At 43.1% G+C, this 19,443-nt stretch overlaps 1 long non-coding RNA gene across 1 annotated transcript; it reads left to right on the top strand.

Moving 5' to 3' along the window:
• The first annotated feature begins 5,849 nt into the window (after positions 1–5,849).
• On the top strand, positions 5,850–19,197 carry LOC141469603 (uncharacterized). The gene is made up of 3 exons (XR_012463464.1): positions 5,850–5,874; positions 16,811–16,837; positions 17,054–19,197. It is a non-coding gene; the product is annotated as an uncharacterized lncRNA (long non-coding RNA).
• The last annotated feature ends 246 nt before the right edge of the window (positions 19,198–19,443 follow it).

The following is a 19,443-nucleotide window of genomic DNA, read 5'->3' on the forward strand; positions in this document are numbered from 1 at the left end:
CCCCTTTTGTCCACCCTACCTCTGGGTTTCCCAGATACTAGCTTCCTTTCCCATTTGCTGCCTCAGAGATAAATGGCACTGAACCACAGGACTAGCCACTCTCCGCTGCAACGAGGAAAAACCTGAGATGGGGGAGGAAGGGAGAAGAAAAGTCACATGGAAGCAGGAGATCACAAGCAAAGGGACTCAGGCAAGCGCTGTGCCTGGAGAAAAACAAGGCACATGTTGCTGTTTATCACGGCAGGTTATGGCTGGGAGTTGTTCACAATATTTAATAAGGTGGGGAAAGTGAGCTATTCCTGCTCCCTGATCTTATGCCCAAATTGTCGTCTGCACCACCACTGTCCTCACTGGGCTGACCTATGGGCACTGCGCGAGCATGGTTCGGTGGCAGAGGGCACGGGGAGAACAGGACGTCCCTCAGCATGGCTCCGGAGCTGTTTTCTGCACAGCCCAGCTCTGGCCACAGCAAGTCTGAGGAGGGCCAAGCCTGCCCAGGGCCACCAGGGGCTGCCAGTCTGGTGGATTTATTTGCAGGTCCATCACCAGCAGATCATAGAACTGCCTGGGTTGGAAGGGACCCTTCAGATAGTCGAGTCCAACCATCAACCCAACACTGACAAAAAGCATCACTAAACCGTATCTCTAAGCACTAAGTATACCCATCTGGAGAGGACCATGCTGGCAGAGGACTGCAGTGGGCAGCCAGAAGCAAAAGCTTCCTCAGCTGCACGCCTGCCTCCAGCATACCTGACCAAGCCCGGTCCTCAGGCAGGTGGCCACAGCAGGTTCACACTTACTACTTCTCCATCCCACTACCTCTAACAGAAGGCCTGTCTAGTCTGTGGTCTCATCTCTGGACTCTCTACCAATGACCTCTTCCAGTCCCTAAAGGGGGCTACAAGAGAGATGGGGAGGGACGCTGGATCAGGGAGGGGAGCCATAGGACGAGGGGTAACGGTTTTAAACTGAAAGAGGGGAGACTGAGATGAGATATTAGGAAGAAATTCTTTCCTGTGAGGGTGGTGAGACACTGGAACAGGTTTCCCAGAGAAGCTGTGGCTGCCCCATCCCTGGAGGGGTTCAAGACCAGGCTGGATGGGGCTTTGAGCAACCTGGTCTGGTGGGAGGTGTCCCTGCCCAGGGCAGGGGGAGGACTGGATGATCTTTAAGGTCCCTTCCAACCTGAACTGTTCTATGATTCCATGACACATGCACAAAATGTTCCCCCACTGGCTGGAGACACCCCCTGGTGCTGCCGGAGCCCTGGGGGTGACATCTCTATTATAGTGCCTGTGCCAGGAGAGGTGAGAAAGCACCACCAGTTGCTTTGAGACCCTTTGCAAAATGACCCACGAATTACTCAAGTATAGATATAGAATTCATCCGCAAAGCCCTTCCACCCAGAAGCAAATATTCTCCAAGTTCAGAGGGTTTGCTCATCCCCAAAAGATCTGACCCGAAGAGGGGAACCTCAGTCAAACAGTGACACAGGTGTCATTTGACTTGGGGCCAACCCACTTCTTTCCACCTAAAGAGAAACCAAAACAAACAGGAGCCGGCTACTCTGTCACAGGCCTCAAAAGCAAACGGTATTTAAGCAGCATCCAGTAAATGATATTAAACCTTAATTAAAACCATATTGAAAGTATGAATTGAAAATGTTCTCTCTAGTCCTGTGGGTTTTCAGAGATTTCCCTCCCTCCCTTTTAAAAAAGAAACTAATAATTTAATCTCAATATATTAAACTGACCTACATAAAATATTCCATGTAAAATATTATTTCTGCCATAAAACACATAATCTGTCACTGGTTTAATTCCATTAGAAAGCATACATTAAGGTCTATGTATTACGATCATTAGGATAATAAAAGTAATACAATATCGCTTTTATTATGTTTGAATTTAAAACATTCTTCATATGAGCACAAAGAATAATTAAGGAGATGGAAGAAAGGGCTTTTTTTTAAAATTTATAATGAAATAAATTCACAGGCGAGAGCAAAGAGACGGGATTTTAATCTGGAAAATCAGGAGCTATGCTTTTTACACCCACTGTGTAGTCTCAGACCTTTTTTCTCTTTTTTTTTTTTTAAATTTCCTTTTCTTTGCAACTTTGATTTTGGTCATTTAGACTAGTCAGCTTTTGTGATCATATTTGCAATTCAATTCCCCTCCCCCATCCCCAACGCCCTTCTCTGAGTGTCACAGGCTTTTTGGAGAGAAAACATTTCTGTTTGTATAAAATAAGTTTCCAGACATTTTAATTATGAAGAAAAGTTTGGCATAAAAGGACTTTCCGTTCAGAATTGGGGCTCCCAAAATATAGTTGCTTTAAAACTCAAGCTCGTGATCAGATTTTTGAAGCTTGGTTCATAATTTATGAAAATTTGGCATTAGAAACGCGATTAAAACCAGGAAATAAAAACAAATCTGATGTGAGCCACCCAATATATCAGATTTTTCTGACATAACCACAGAAGCCCCAGAGCCCACACTTGGCTTGCGAGTTTCAGCAGTCAGAAAAGCAGACTCAAGATGGATTTCTGTAAAGGTACAAAATGCCTACGAAAAGACAAAATTATGTGCAAAAGAGCTATTTTCCCCACAAGGTCCCATGTATACTGTCACCTAAGCAGTGGATTGCCAGAGAGCCAGCGCTGCAGGACAGGACTTCATGTTCTGCCTCAAGCACGTACAGGAGACAGAGATTTCATAGCATATTGTTTTAAAATGCAGGAGTCATATCTGCCTTCAAAGCCTTCTCCTGCTTCAGGCACCTCCTACATCTACTTGAAAAGACTTTGGAGGAAATATCCGTGCATGCCCATCACTGAAAAAAAATATTTGAGCATATATTTTTGCAATTTCCTATAATAAGCAAGTGGCATTGAAACTAAACGTGACTGCTCTCCGTTTCTTGACTTTTTTTTTTCATTTGGAAAATTTTGAATCCGTTTCCTTCAAAAAGTGTGTGTGAATGAATTGTTTTCCTCAAAGCCTAAAGCCTTGCACAGCCCGAGCATCAGGCAGAACAGCCCAGTGGCTTTATGGCAAAGGGAAGTGTTAGGAGAACGCCCTTTAGATGAACAGGGAACTTGGCATGAAAGTCTCTGAAAAGGTTCCTTCCAGCCCATAACATTTTCTTGCAAGAGGAAAAGACTCTCTGCCGAAAATAAATTACATTTTGAAGACTGGAACTACAGGCAGGACTGGGACTCATGTTTTCTGGAGCGGGGTGCTGGGGTGTGCCGTAACCTATCCTGTTAGCATCTCTTATTATTTTTACTGCATCCTTAATCTTTTTCTTGATTTATAGAAATTTCTCCTGCATACAGTTCTCAGGTTTGCTGTAAGAAAACTCTAGAATGCAAACAGTGCTAAGACAACATAACTTTTTAAAATTGTATTTTCTCTTCTGTCCAAAACTGGGATGTGGTGGCCACATCCCTAGAATGTTCTCATTAACTTGACTGATAACACTTCACCACCCCAGGAAGCCTCAGGTCCTTTCTCAAGCTTTACCAGGCTCAGCTATTCTCTTGGAAATAGCCAGATACAACATTCTCCTTGATGTCCTAACAGGCTAAAACATTTCCATTTCAGATTTTTGGAGAGCAAAGGTCTATGCTTCTGGAAACTCAGAGGAGGAAATAGGTGAGTTCAAGGTGAGATTTTTGCTTCTGGACAGGAAGTTAGGGGCAAAGTAAATATAACAAAAATGGATGTGCTTGGAAGACTAAGACTTTATGTACTTTTTACGTCTAGAAGATAATCATCCGGCTGCGTGTTTGTACTTTGCCGAGCACAGCAAAGCCCTGCCGTGTGACTGGGGCCTTTAAATGACTTTTAAGTTAATATAAATGAGCATAGGGAGGAGAGAGCCTGGAACGCAGATCCTGAACACAGGCACCCTCCTGCCTGGCAGATGAAGGGGGACCCTTATGTACACCTTGGAAACCGTGTCACATCTGAAACACAAAGACTGTATTTATTACCTAATGGTCTATACTCACTGGCTTGTTTTCAATTTTTGCAGATTTCACATATGTTATTATAGGAGTTACTCTGGGAGCAGTTCTAGCAATCGGTTTTGTAGCAGTAATAATCTGCTTGATCAAAAAACAAATGATTGACAATGTCTTTGGAGGTAAGAAAAAAATACTCCCTGATTTCTTATCCAGAGATCTAGATTTCCTTATGTTCTGATACAGCAGATCTGAGCTTCAGTGTTAGGAATGGTCTATGCACTATGGCTCTGGGTTTCCTTTGAAAAACTACCTTAAAAGTGTCTGAAGTACTGAGTCCCTAGAACTGCAAATTCACATTTCAGTACGATCAACTCTGCTCTTTAGCCTTACAAGAGAAGTAGAATTCAGTTCACCTTACTACCTGGGTATATTTTAGAATAATTATTTTTTAAAACAAAATTCTGTCTATTCAACATAAGTTAAAGAGCCTGTTGGATTTGCAGGATGGGTAAGAGACTTGCTCACACTTCCTACCCAAAATTACTATTTATTTCCCTGACTCTGGACTTTTGCTTCAAATGTGACTGTCTGACTCTAAGACATGCAGTTTCCATCAGAGTATACACTGCAAAACTCCCTATAACTTTTCCACTGTGACTAGTTTTCAAGTTGCCCCAGGAAAGCGTATTTTTCACCTGAAACAGGCAAAAGCGCTTTGATCTAATGTCGCGGTTTGGACTGGATTGGCCAATGACAAGCTGCTCTCAGTAGCACATGAAAATTTGGCTTGGAAGGAAACCATAGCAGAAATGGAAGCAGTGAGGCAATTTCATTAAACATGCAGGGAAATAATCCTTACTGAAAAGAGAGGGACTACAACAACAGAGATTGGGGACTGAAAGTATCACACTCTCTCTATGGGATCTCCGTGGTGAATATCTAAAAGCACTTTTATAGCCCTGGTTGCTTGTTCTAAAACCAAAGGAATTCTCATAGACGCAGCCAGTTTCCACCATGAAAATAAACCAGACATTAAACAAGGAAAAGGCAGTGAGAGAACTCAGTGAGGTTGCTACAGCCCAGGACAAGGAGCTGCTTGTCCATCCACTGTGTCCACAAACGTTTGCTTCCGTGTCCAGGTCTTTGCATTAACCTTCACGCCACAAATGAGAGGCCATTTCCCAGCATCCAGAACTGTCTAACCCTACTAAGTCAGCAGCACACCGTGACACACCACTTCAGCAGCAGTCACAGATCTCTGCTTGGTGAAAAGGAGAGCAGAGTGGTCTTAATTATTAAGCTTGAAGTGAAGTGGCCTCAGCTCTCTGGACCTAGTACTGCTACAACGAGCTCAGCCATGACCTGATTCCCTCCTATTTGCAGTAAACACTGGTCTTTTAAAGGACAATTTTGCAAACAGACTCCCCAGGTAACCCATGAGGGTTATATGACAATGTATACAATGAATTTTGTCTTCCCCAAAGACGAATGGCTGATGCTTTCTTTCGTGGCACCACACAGCAGACCCAAAGGGAAACTGCTTCTGCCTCACCCGCACCAGCCATCTGCCCTCAAAGTTGTTTCTTATGACACTTTGGGGATGTGCCACCATCAAACTCAAAATAGCCAAAACATTAGCAACGATAGAGCTCTGAGAAAATTCACACGAAATATTCCAGCTGGAATAATGAAGAAGGGCTTTAGGAAGGTTACACAATGCTACTAATATCAAAGAGTTTTGCCTCGGAAAGGATGGCTGGGTCTTTACCAGCTGTAACTGTGTTCTCCTGGATGCATCCTCACAACTTCTGAGCAGGCCTGTTACCACTCTGTTCCTGGCTCCTTAACTAACCACGTTTTCCTGTTCTCTCTTTAGAGTCAGATGGCAAAATGGATAGAAGGTAAGAGTCATCGTCCCACGCGTTTTCTGAGGTGGTGCCATACACAAACTGTAACGTTTAACTCCTCTCTGTCTCTATGCATGATGCTTCCCCACAACTGGGATTCGAATAATAACATATAACACACTTGGAAGCCTCTAGAGGACCATGACACAGAGTGTATCTAGTGAAGCTGCATGGAAAAAGGAAATTCCTTGTAACAGGATTTTGACATTTAAGAAATAGGAAAGAAATCCCAGCAGACTGAGATTTTCTTTAAAAAGAAAATCCTTCAAACAAAATTTTTTTTTGTTTTTAGTTTGTACTATGTGTTATAATTGTAAACTCATTAAAAAAAAAATAATACATTTTTTAGGGATGAAAACCAAAGGTCTTGTTTCAAAAGTGCAGAAGTTAAATGTTCCTTGACATTGCTAGAACTTTTCTATATTTTTTCTGAAACAAAGTTTTTACTGTATTGTCACATAGTCACAAGCCCTTTAGATTAAAAAAAAAAAAAAAAGAAGAAAAAAAAAGAAAAAAGAAGAAAAAGATGCAAACCAAGGTAAACAGATTCATCAAAAATTTCCCAGTTACTGTGTCTGGATCTCAGTTCTGAGAATTCCCTTCACTCCAGGCTCTTACTGGTCAAGGTCAAGATCATTCCTGCTGGAAGGGATGTGGTTTTACCCTTCGTCTTCCTCCCCGCTATCCAGAAAGAGTAAGATCATTTTAGGTTTGGGCACCTGATGGGTTGCCAGGCAGAAGAGACAATGCTGGACTGCTTAGGCAATAGGGTAGAGATGTACAGGAGCAGGGACACTGAACTGCAAGTTGTCCACTGACTCATGGTAATCTACAGATGTGGACACATTGTTGTGCCCATTTGAGACATTTTATAAGTGGCTAAAACTGCCCAAACATGAATTAATCAGCATTCTCAGGAACTGAAGGCAACAGCTGTACTCAATGACCTAAGAAGTGGCTTTTAGCCTCTTTCAGAGAGCTGGATAGAAGGATGTCCCCATCAGAGTCGTTCCTCATCAAGAAAGCACAGCATATGTAAACACTCAACTGAAGATCAAAGTAAGGGCTCCCCTTGGAGCAAATACTTCAATGTTTTGCCTGTCCAACAGAGAAGGGCCCCAGCCATGAAGCATCTGTTATTTTCCCAGGAAGACACTTCCCCAACATAACACAGCTATCTGTCACAAAATGTTTCCTTTCTAGTAACATACTATTCTCTTATAAGACACTGATAATCTCTGTGTATTTACCTAAAATAGATTAGAACTATTAGATGAACAAATACAGAATTAGAAGAACAAATATAGAATACCCAGTAAACTTTCTGGTGTATTAAGGGCAGTAGAGACAGAGCAATGAATGGGAAGGGCGTGAGAAAGCTAAGATCAAATAGAAAAGTCAGAGACCAGTCAACAGAAAAGGGAATAAAGGGAGTAGAAGGACAAAGACAAGAGATACAGAAGGCAGCATATTTACTGCCTGGATGAAACGCAGACAATATGATCTATGAAGTACTCCACATTGAACTTTTCTACCTCCCCTTGCTGTTTATTATGTGTGATATTTTCCTTCAGAGACAGTTTGAACATCTACGATACCATCCTCTGATCTTTCTAGGGGAATTGACTGACTTTGTCATGGCAGCAAAATTTAACATCTTTAATGATGACCTTACATTCACCCCTTTGATGATTCCTCGTCCCAGTCTATAGGAGTTTGCTGAAAGGTAGAGTGAAGTTTCCAGTTTCATGCCAAAATTCTGGTCTTAAGGCTCAAAATGTGACACAATGCACAAACTCTTTGCCTTAGAGCCACCAACACTGACCAGTGAGAGAAGCTGTAATTCCACAACTGGGGATCGGGACAGGCTGGACCGATGTGCTGAGTCAACTGTATGAGGTTCAACAAGGCCAAGTTCCAGGTTCTGCACTTGGGTCACAACAACCCCCTGAACGCTACAGGCCTGGGGAAGAGTGGTTGGAGAGCTGCCTTGCAGAAAAGGACCTGGGGGTGTTGGTCGACAGCCAGCTGAATATGAGCCAGCAGTGTGCCCAGGTGGCCAAGAAGGCCAACAGCATCCTGGCCTGTATCAGGAACAGCGTGGCCAGCAGGACTGGGGCAGTGACCATCCCCCTATACTGGGCACTGGTGAGGCCTCACCTCGAGTACTGTCTCCAGTTTTGGGCCCCTCATGACAAGAAAGACATTGAAGTGCTGAAGTGTGTCCAGAGAAGGGCAACGGAGCTGGTGAGGGGTCTGGAGCACAAGCCTGATGAGGAGCGGCTGAGGGAGCTGGGGGTGTTCAGCCTGGAGAAAAGGAGGCTGAGGGGAGACCTTCTCGCTCTCTCCAACTCCCTGAAAGGAGGGTGTAGCCAGGGGGGGTTGGACTCTTCTCCCAAGGAACAGGCGATGGGACAAGAGGAAATGGCCTCAGGTTGCACCAGGGGAGGTTTAGAGAGGATATTAGGAAAAATTTTTACACAGAAAGGGTGATTGAGCATTGGAAGAGGCTGCCCAGGGAAGTGGTGGAGTCACCATCCCTGGAGGTATTTAAGGAGGGCAGATGTGGTGCTGAGGGACACGGTTTAGTGGGGGACTTGGCAGCGTTAGGCTAATGGTTGGACTCAGTGATCTTAAAGGTCTTTTCCAACCTAAATGATTCTATGATTCTATTCTATTTTCTACTTGACCAGTGATGATTATTAGTGCTTGTTCAGGAAAAAACCTTTATCCAACTGATAAAGCACCCACCAAATTCACCTGCAGCCAAATTTTGTTTTAAATTTCACATCCTTATTCCCACAAGCATCTCAAGCCACTCAATAATTTCTCTCCCCAGCTGGGACATACTCTGAGTGGGTGTCACCCAGCACAGGACCATCATAGTCAACGGAGTTGCTCAACCTCATACCAGTTGAAGGCCTTGATGCAGATAATCTTTTATGCGAGAACCCTGATTATCTGGTACAGAACCGAACCAACACATTGCAAGAACAGGTTTCCCGTAAAATCAGGAAGCATTCTGATGTGTCCTCCTGGATACTTTCCCAAATAATACTTAAAACAGAAGTGTTTCTACATGCGCTGACAGCTCACTGTAAAATAATTTACAGCATTTACCACTTTATTTAGTTGGGTATATAACACTAAGATTTAACCACTCGATTCATAATGGGATGCCCTTAAACTCAATGGGATATTTACTAACACTTGAGAAGAGGCTTGGGGCAAGCTTCTGTCAGCTAACAAACCAGTAAACTAGGTGGCAACTGACAATTATTTAATGTCCTCTTTTTTAATTAATAGCCATGTCAGTTTCAAATGCCATCTTGGTGTAAGCTTGGTAAATTATAATGCCTAAAAATTTCATGCAAGTTTAATGTATTAATAAAAATGTCTGGGCACATTTAATGCTAGCAATATTTTGAGTTAACTACACTGCATGGCAGCCAGATTTATTTTGACAGAAGGAGACAAAGAGAGAGACATCCGGGGATAAGGAGAAGGATGGGGGGGACAGAGAATGTTTACTGAAGAGGTACATATTTTAGACCTGCTGCAATAGCGAAAAGGAATCTGTTGCCTCAACACATCCTGGGCAACAGCACACACCAGAACTCCTCACGCCACTCACCGGGTTCTGCAGGCCCCTGCGTAAATCACTCAGCAGGAGATCAGGTTTTAAATGCAAATCATTCTGAGGTTTGATGGAGGAGAGAAGGAGCTCGAGAGCTGCATCGGCCAAGCGCCTAGTGTATCAGTGATTTTCTTTCGCTACCCATCAGGATGGTCTTTTGTATTTTCCCCACTTCTCAGGGACTGACTTTTCTTTCCTTTGCTGGACTATGGTGGGGAAGCACAAGGTACTCTTGAAAAATCAGGGCAAGTTTGAATGCTGAGCCGCAGTTTCTTCCAACTAGCAGAACTGTCTCAGCCTAAACATTTGAGCCGAGAACCCTTTTCCTAGCATTTTGTCACGTTCAGGTCTATAGCCAGCTTGTGCTGACAGGCAGAGACGGTGAGCAGGATCTGATCTAACAATGTCACAGCCTTCAAACAGGACGAAAGTCAGATAGAAAGAAAAAAATCTCCTGTTTTGGAGGCGACAGCAGTTCTTTCTGATCTAAATACTCCAAACTGGTCTGTGGTACTGCGAATTGCAGAGCGCATCAGTAACCAAGCAGGAAACCAATCTGGCAGGCATGAGTCATACCACTGCATATTATCAACTGCAAATGAGAGACACAACCTGTCTCATCACCGGAGTCTGAGCTCACAGAGACCTAGTTTTGACGCCAGGTTGCTTGAGGAAGCCACAAGTGGGAGTCCTTTGGAGAATGGGCCCCAAACCCTACAAATCCAAATCCATAAGTAAATAGGCGTTGAAAGACGAAAGACTGCAGCCTGGTCTGAACACGTCGCTGGACGAGGTCGGGGCACAAGGAGAAAAGCATGAAGATCTAGAACACGGTTTGCGCAGGATTTGCTGGGCTTTGACCTGCATTGCAGCCACTCAGCTACGGCATCAGCTATTCACACGTAACACTAGACATCGAGTCGGCAGCCAGGGAGCGGAGCCGCCTCAGCCGCTCTAGTGGCCATTGAAACCGTATCTGCTTAAGATGCGGGCACACACCGCCGCTCTGCCACAGGCAAGTTCAACGGCAAAAGTACCTGAAATAGCATGAGGCCAAAAATAAATCTGCGAAGGAATTATCCTTATCCAGTCCCTAACTAAGATGTCTTTTCCACAGAAGGTTTTTATACAAAGAGAGCAAGAAGCGGGGACTGGTACTGGTTGTTTTAAGCCACAATACAGCAACTTTTGTGAATTTTAAATACTTTGCAATGAAGTAATTCCCTCCTGTGGAAATTTTTAGACTGGGAGATGTTTGCTTTGCACTGAGCTAATTTTAAGAGGACGTTTTTCCCAGCAGTAAGGTACCTCCCATTTCAGCCTGGAGAAACCTGGAATGAGGCTGGTTCATTCTCCATGTTTCATTCAGGCTGTGGCCTTTCCGCTAAGACCCCCATTAAGAAGTTAATGTAGGATTTGTTTGGACACCTCTCCAAAGGGAGATGAAATCAATGACTCATTACACAAAAATATGTGACCACTGAATTATCTATCTCTACAAAACACTTAGAAACATTGTCAGCTGCAGATGAGTATGAAGCAGCACACATTTTCCTAAGCATAAATCTATGTCTGTCACATCCTCCCAGGAGATGGGCACTACAGCATCCCATCTTTACCTGCAAGGTTACAGTCTCCACCTTCCAAATTTCCTATTGCTTAAAGATGCTCCTTCAGGTACCTTCAGCTGCCTCTTATCTTTCTGATTCACCTCGTTCAACCATGGAATGCAAGTAAGAAATACAGGCATAGGAAAGGAATTTGTTAAGCACAGTCACTGGTATTTTTGAGTGTTTCCAATCTTACCAGAAGAGCAAGTCTTGGTATAGAATGGTTTGAAAGGCTGCGTTGGCTTAGCTGTTCATGCAGAGTCCCAGCTGCTTGATCTCTTCTCAGTCTGGCCTTTGGTAACAATGAAGAATCCTAATTTTCAAAAAATACTTTCTTCTTTAAACGTAATATATGACTCCACCTGCCTTCACTCAAACTGCAACTGTCTCAAATCGCAAACTCACCAGCCTTGCAAAAAGGAAAAAAAAGAAAATGAAAAAAGAAAGAAAAAAACCCCAACCCAGTGACTAGAGTTACCAGAAGCCATTCAAAACCATTGGCACTTTATGGGTCTCTCATGGGCAGTCCTTCCTTATGTATCTCATGTTTTCACATTAGCAGAACAGTGCTTGGAACAGCCTGAATCCTCCAAGATGCTTTTCAACAGCAAACATAAAAACCCAAGAGCTTCAGCTGTCAGAAACTAGAGCTGCCAGCAGGACACCTGGCAGAAGGCAGCTCTGACTTCACACAGTCTCACAAAAACACACCCAAGTGGATCTGCCCCAGCCCACCAGTTGCCTCCTTCTCCAGGCTCAGTTTTGCCCTTCTTGTGTGCAGCCATGGCATTCCTGCCGCAGAAAGCAAGCATTGTCTGCTCTGGAAATAGCAAGGTTCAGCAGAGGGATACAGGAAAGCAGAGAAGAAAAGGAGCTGGAGAACATACCAAAAAGCTTCAATCTCCACCCATCTTTCACCTGCCTATGACCGTCACTGCAGCTGATGGAAATGGCCAAGCTCTGTTGCCTCCTAGTCCATCTATTCTCCCATCTCCATCCTGGCTACCTTTCCCAGTGCCCACTGGGCTTTCTTCATGCCTCATCTGTAGCCTGCAGGTATCTGTTTCTTCCCACGTGGAGGACTAGAGATGTTAGTGCTTATACAATACAAAGTCTGCCACAATTTCCCCCACACCTTGCAGACCACTGCTCTTGGACAGACTGACCGTATCCCTGTCCTTGTTTTGGAGCACACCCTTTGGCCTTGAGTCTTCATCTTCCACAGTTCCATTCCCCTACAGCCCAAGTATCTTCTGGTCTTGCGGAGAAGGCAAAACCAAGCTTCTCGTGCATGGTGATAAGGCATCTTGCAACAACAGAAGTGAAGCATTAAAGGGAAAAAATTAGCCATAGCCTACATGTACTCCTGTCCTCTCTAAATTCCCAGTAATCCAGACAACTTCCTGGATTTCTCCAGATTTCCTCAATTTCCTTAGAGCCACTGAGTTGCCTGCATCTGTTTTTGTTCTCCTAAGACAAGTCTCTTTTTTCTTTTCCTTTCCAAGGAATATTACTTTTAAATTATGACAGCCAGTGTCATCTTCTTGGATCTGGAAAAAAAAATCAGTCATGTAGATTCAGCAGAATCTTTGACACCTTTGGGGTCAAAGAGTTGAATGTTGTCTCTTAACACCCCTCAGCTATATACTAAGCTGTTCTTTCACTTCCCACTTTTTTTTTTTTTCTTCTTTTTTTCCCCAAGCAGCTCTTCACAAGTTCTTTCATTCTGACAGCTAATATATTCTACAAACAAACCAATCATTAGCTCAGCAAAGTTTTCCTAAGTTGTTAGAGGTTTACAAATAAGGACAAAACAGAGCCAACAGAGACACTGAGCCTCCTCCATTACCTAAATAAGCCTCACAAAATCAATCAAAAATTATTCCTTTCTGGTCTGCTTTGACTTAGCAATATGGTTTAGTGCTGGTTTTTGTCAGTGTTAGGTTGATGGTTGGACTAGATGATCTGAAAGGTCCCTTCCAACATGGGCAATTCTATGACTCCAGAGCCTCCTCCTTCACGTTGCCACCATGGCCAAATACCAGTAGAGAACAACTATTGGGAGAATGGGAGTGGAAGGCTACATGGAGGGCTACAGTCCTCTTGGGCAGAAGTGCATTTGCACTTCATTAAGGAGCAGATACCAGCTGCACAAGAGGAGTCTGGCCCTGGTGACACTCCAGAGCTGGCCTGATTCCTTGGTCAACGCTGTAGGGATCAGTGGGTGGCCAATAGACTGAAGGCTGTGGTCACTGCTTTAGGTTTTCTCAGTCTGCATCCTGGGAATGGAGTTTAATGAAAAATATTTAAAAGCTGCATAAATGCCGTAATAACACGTTATTGCCAAAAAAAAAGAAAGTATGAATACAGAGGGCCTAAACAACTCCATGTGTGTTTGTGTAAATCTTAAAAAAATGAGCAAATGATTGCAGCAAAAATGGCTGTCTCAACTCCTCGCACGTACACATTTGCAGAAACAAAATGAAAATACCCATTCTGTGTTGAGGCAATGGTCACCAGTGACAACAGCAATAAACAGCTTTTCTACCTGGTTCTGTCACTGCCCTGTCTAGTCAAACTTGCCGTTCTGAACAACCTTGGACAAGTTACTTTGGCTCAGGTTACCCTTTCCATAAAATGAAATTAATCTTTATATCACACACTTCAAACCCAAGGACACTGAGCTTTGCACTGTGCTGGGGACACCAGGCTTTAAAAAGCAGCACTAAGACACTCCGTAGGCACTTTCAGGCCCTCAGTTCCTCTTAGCACCATTCCTGAATAGAGGGAATACTTCATATACAGACACATACGCACACAGAGACAGGTTTATATATATATATTATTTATATATATACACACACACACACGCATATAGCCCACACTGTTAGAGATTAATTCATTAAACCCCTTTCCAGGATACAGCATACTTCACTGATGCCAGCTACCAGCCTGATGGGCAGAGCCACACTCCTGGCTATTTTTTGCTCCTCCTTGGCCACTCTCCACATTCCCTGGGAGAGCATCTGGCCCGGGGTGCCTGTGCCCCCTTCAGACCTGGGCGGGGGGGGGGGCTGCAACTGCCATTGACCTTTTTGCAGCTGCCAAACCGGGGAGGAATCCTTACTCCTTCCTACCCCTCTGCACAACTGTTTGAGGCTAGTTTTGAATAGCTCTAAATCATTTGGTTGTAAGAGCTGGTCCCAAACCTGCTGAGTCAGGAGAATGCTTTCCTGGTAATATTCAGCCACCTGTTGGGAGGGAATTCCTTCCACAGCCATCGTGGGCTCTGCTGGCAAATTTGCTGGTGCCTCTAATTCCAGCAATAAGTGAGTAACTCTGCCTTTCCCTGGAGCTGCTGAAAGTCTGGATTAGAAAAAAAAAAAAAAAAGTAAAATAAATAAATGTTTCTGGAAGAGTAGCCTCTTCCTATCAACAGACATCCAGGGTAACTCAAATATTAGATGCCACCGAGCAGAGAGCCTCCTGCCCCTGGGCAGCGCCTGTCTGCCATCCAGAGTAGCTTTATGTTGACAAGGGCTTGTCAGAGAGGTGACAACACGGGATTAGTGAGGAATGAAAGCTGCTATCACAGCTAAAGCACAGCTTGAAAACAAAACAAGGCCTCCCGTCGCAAGAGAGTGTACCACGGGTCTTAGCCAGAAAAGAACAGCATCAAAGCAGAGCTCCTGCATATTCCAACTCGCAGAATTTCCTGTATTTCATTGAATTTCTGGACAAGTTCACACTGAACGTATGAAAAAGGAATCACTGATTTCAGACGGGCTCCTAGGAGCCTTTTATTTTTCAGTGACTTCTTAGAAAATAAGATTATTTATAGATCCTTTTTTAAGATCATGTATATAGCCTGTCAGATCATTTTACTTCAGTTCCCTGATCTCTTACTTTCCAAGAGTTCTGCCTGGAAGGGCCTGTACTGGGTATCCAAAAAAGCTGCTTGTTTTCCTTCTGGCTGTTGCTTATAACCACCCACCCCCATATCCCACGTGCACTTCACAGCCTGGTGTCGGAGAGCAAACAGCCAGCTGAAAGAAATGAGCAAATATATATTTGCAAAGCAAAGAGATACCAATTTCTGCCTCGGAGACTGCAAACGCTTGGGGATCCATGGAGCATTTCTCATGGGTTCACAGAAGTTTATGGGCTTAAAGGCTTTCCACGTGGGTTTAAATTGGGCTTAAAGACACTTCACAGAGGCCCACAACTTCCATGGAAAATTTGTATGGGCTCATAAAGGCAAAAAGACAGAAAACTGGCTGAAAAGTAACTAGGTTATTTTTTTTGTATATTAAAAACAACACCTGGCCCACTCCCAAATCTGATTTACTACATCGACATTGAAACGCTTGTGCTGGTGAGGATCGGGTTGGGAGCTGGAGACAAGCGCTGAAAAATAACTGCCCCTTTAGGTGGAAATGCTGTTTTTAAAGTGTTTGTGAACCGGTTCCTTTGAGTGCGCTTCCACAACTCCCTGGGAGAGAGCAAAGCGTGGGATTAACAGCGTGTCCCATCTCCAGAGACAGTCCTGCTCCGCTTCCCCCTCACTCCCAGCAGAGCCACATGCAGCCATGCATCTCCACTGCCTCCAGTGAGCATCCCTGGACCTAATCCATTCCGGATTCACCCCCGTTATAGCTCAAATCACTTTGCACTGGCCTTATTCGGCATTAATCTGTTGTCACAGTCAGAAGAAGAGGGGAGAATTGTTGTTTTTAGTGGCTACAGTTCCAGACAGGCAGAAACTCACGTAACTTAGTTCACATGCTTAAATCTGCATTATTTTGTGTGAAGAAATTTTGACAAGTTCATAAGCACAGCCCTTATCAGGTCCCCTGATTATGTTCTGAAGCGCCTCTCCTTTCTGGGAATGAGCTGCCCCAAACAGCTTGGAACAAGCTGAAAAATCTCGCTGTGTAACCGTGATGTCCTGGGTAACATCAGGGCTGTGTCACTGAAAGAAATCCCTTGTGTCTGCAAAGCGCCAGACCGGTGGCTCTGCCATTTCACAGAGCTCTGCTGACTCACCCCAGCCCCACGCTGGAGAAAGGAATATGGGAGAAAACAGCAGGAAAAAAAACAAACAAACAGAGATTTCCCTCCGATTCCAGCCTTTCTATGCCTCACCACATGGTCTCCCACGGACGCTATGCCCTGTTCAAACTGGAAAGAATCAGGTCTTAACTCTTTATTACAGACACTAACAGTTAGTGCAGTGAATTTCACGTGAACAGGAAAATTCAGCACAGGTTTCTAAAAGACACGTGTGACAGAGTTTCTCTCGGAGAAGGAAAAAAGACCGAGGCAAACGATGAGAAGGCTGTCAAAACTCCTGCGAGTTCATTCTTTAGCAAAGCCACCAGAAAATGCTTAAGTAGTATTGAAGGAAACGGACTGCGATGGATACCATTTCCCAGCGGAGTCATGAGATCTAAGAATAAAAACAAGCTGAGGGCTGACAAGACAAGAAAGGATCTCATTTCCAAGCACTGACGCTAGATGGAGTAAAACTGAATGAAAGATTAAGAGCAGTGAAGAAAAGAGGAGAAAGGAGGAAAAAGTTCCTGTGTTTCCCCAGCTGCTACTGTGTTGCTTCTTTGAATACTCATCTTTTGATTACTGCTCTGAAAGTCACAATTAACATCTCACTCTTTATACTTTGCAGGTCAAACATGGGATCAAGCCAAAACAGGTACGTTCCAGAGGGACCGGGGTGGAGACGCATATATGCAGACGCATAGAAATTCATGAATGTAATTCCAGCAGCTCCATTAATAATTTTCTAGAATTCCTCTATTTTTTATCTGGGAATCTCCCAGCTCAGCTTTTATAATGATGCTATGGATCATGCCAGGTAAAACCAAAGCCAGAAAGTTATTGCTCATCTGTGATGTTTCTTTCTTTTTAGAGACGACGTCAATGTACTCGGAAAGCAAAGTACAAATGATCAATAACCCTTTTGCAATCAACAGTTACCTGCTCCGAGGATCGATAGAAGTCTCTCGTGCATAGGCAGGAGTCTCACCAACACCGATTCCTTTCTTTGTTCTTTAATTGAAAGACTGATTGATTGATTGATTACAGGAGGAGCTCATAGTGCATGCTAACTTCAATCACCTGCACACAAAAATCCTCAACAGCACGTACATGAAGGAAATCTATGAGGAAAACAAAAGAGATGAGCTCTCCTCATTAATAGATCCTGTTAAGCCTCTGACAAGTATATGTTTGATTTCTAAAATCAGTTAAATACAGGGTAATCAAAAAGGCAGTAATACATTTCAGCAGCAGAATTCACGGTCACGCCCGTATTTCGAGATAGGTAAATAGTGACTGAAGCAACTTGAAAAATCATTCATTCAAGGTTGAAGCAAAACAAGGCTTCCCATTTTTTTCAGGAAATACGTCTTGTGTTAATAGGAAAACATTTCACTCACACTAAAGTTATATCTATTTTAGCTTTAGGACTGATGTCTTTTCTGTTTAACTGTAGATGGTAGTGCTAATTTCAGCTATTTAAAGTTAATTGTGGTCACTTAAAATGAGAAACTCCTTTTTGAAATAATGTTTTTCGTATTTTGTTCTTAGAACATTGAAACGAAAACAGTTTTGCATACTTGAAAAGTTTCTGGAGATCTGAAACAAAACATTTCATGTCAACATTCTACAACCAAGCTAATCTAACATTTCCAAAATTCACCCAGCTCTGTTTTTTTTAGTATAAAACAGTGCACTGAGTTCAATCAGAACTTGCGAATAATTTCAGTCTCCCAACCCCTTCGTTCTTGTTCTAGCCTTATACATTCTGTTGAATTTGATGTCATCAGAATTGCTTTGCCTGGCTCCAATTACAAGCTTCTTACAGCGGGAGTGACAAGAAGAAAAATCAGAGCTTTGTCTCAAAACATTTAAAATAGTTTAAATAATTTTAAATGGTTTAAACCCAAGTTATTTTGTAGACACATCCCAGCTTTTACCAAAGCTGTGAGCCTGGGGCTTCGGTCTCGGTCCAGAAAATAATGCTGTAGATTCTATTCTGTTTAATCCCCTTCTTTCGAGAGTGCCGTGTTATAACAGATGTTGTCATCACAAGGTGCATAAAAAGTAGGAAGATTTTGGTGTTTCAAGCCAGGCTTTCCTTTCAGCTTGGGGAAACAGGGCAGCAAATGGCAGGCACGACGTTAATTAATGGCACAATATTTTGCAGCCATAGCTGTTACGTTACACTATTCCATTGCAATTACAAAGAACCACCATCCAGATGCAAAGACCACAGGCTGTAAATAGATTGGATCTTCCTAAACGTTTAGCTCAGGCCAATGTCTATAGACACATGGATGTTTTTAATCTCTCATTTAACTTACATTCCTAAAGTTAACTTTCAAACCAGTGTCTGCTCTCAGTTATGCCATGTGGCAGGTCATAATAAAGAAAGTTCTTTCCAGTTCTTCGCTACTGTAATATAACAGAAGTTATCCAACTTAAAAAAAAGGCAAATATTAGACTGAACTTTAACCTAGAAATTCTGTGTATTGTTAAGAAATACCACTTGAAAAAATCATAGAAACCAGGGCCTCCTGCCCAATAAGCAACTTTCAGACCGTGAAGAGCTGCGATTAACCCTACACGTTAAAGGCAGAGCTGATGTGCTGAGTCAGGGACTCAGAGTCCACACGCTGTCAGGACGTAAGAGCAGCTATATCAGAATATTTCTATGAAGAGTAAGCTACTCTACTACTTGTAACTGTAACTGAAAGGATTTGAATATATTTTTGTTCTGACCTTAGCAAAGCAGGTAATTTTCCATACGTGGAAAGGAAACTGGATGGCAATTTTTCCACACATTTTGAACAACAAAATGTAAGGTTTATTTTCAGAGAAAATTGATAGGTTGCAATAATTTCCCTGGATTCCTGGGTGTCTGTTACCCAGCTCGGTAACACTGCAGTTCATTAGCAGCATTTGCTAACAGATAAACTAAAGCAGTAATGTGATACTTGTAAGTAATTGTGTGTGAGTACATGTGTAAGTGAATAAACCATCTTGTAAGGTATCTGCTAATTGATTTGCTTCCTTTAGTACCATTTTAATTAAGACTTGGAACAGAAGAGAGCATGCGGTCAGGGAGGGAAGCTACTACCTTCCCTCATTTGCGTGAACAAATGTTCCTTTCACATCATTTCGGTACACTACGGGAAATAAAGATGAAAATAAACAAAAAAATGGTAAGTTAGAAGCAGTAGAGGAGAAAGGCCTGGAGAATTAAGCTTAGTAATCTTGATTAGGTGAATGTGCTGG

The sequence above is a fragment of the Numenius arquata genome, chromosome 10 (genome assembly GCF_964106895.1).
Source record: "Numenius arquata chromosome 10, bNumArq3.hap1.1, whole genome shotgun sequence".
Taxonomy (NCBI): Eukaryota; Metazoa; Chordata; class Aves; order Charadriiformes; family Scolopacidae; genus Numenius; species Numenius arquata.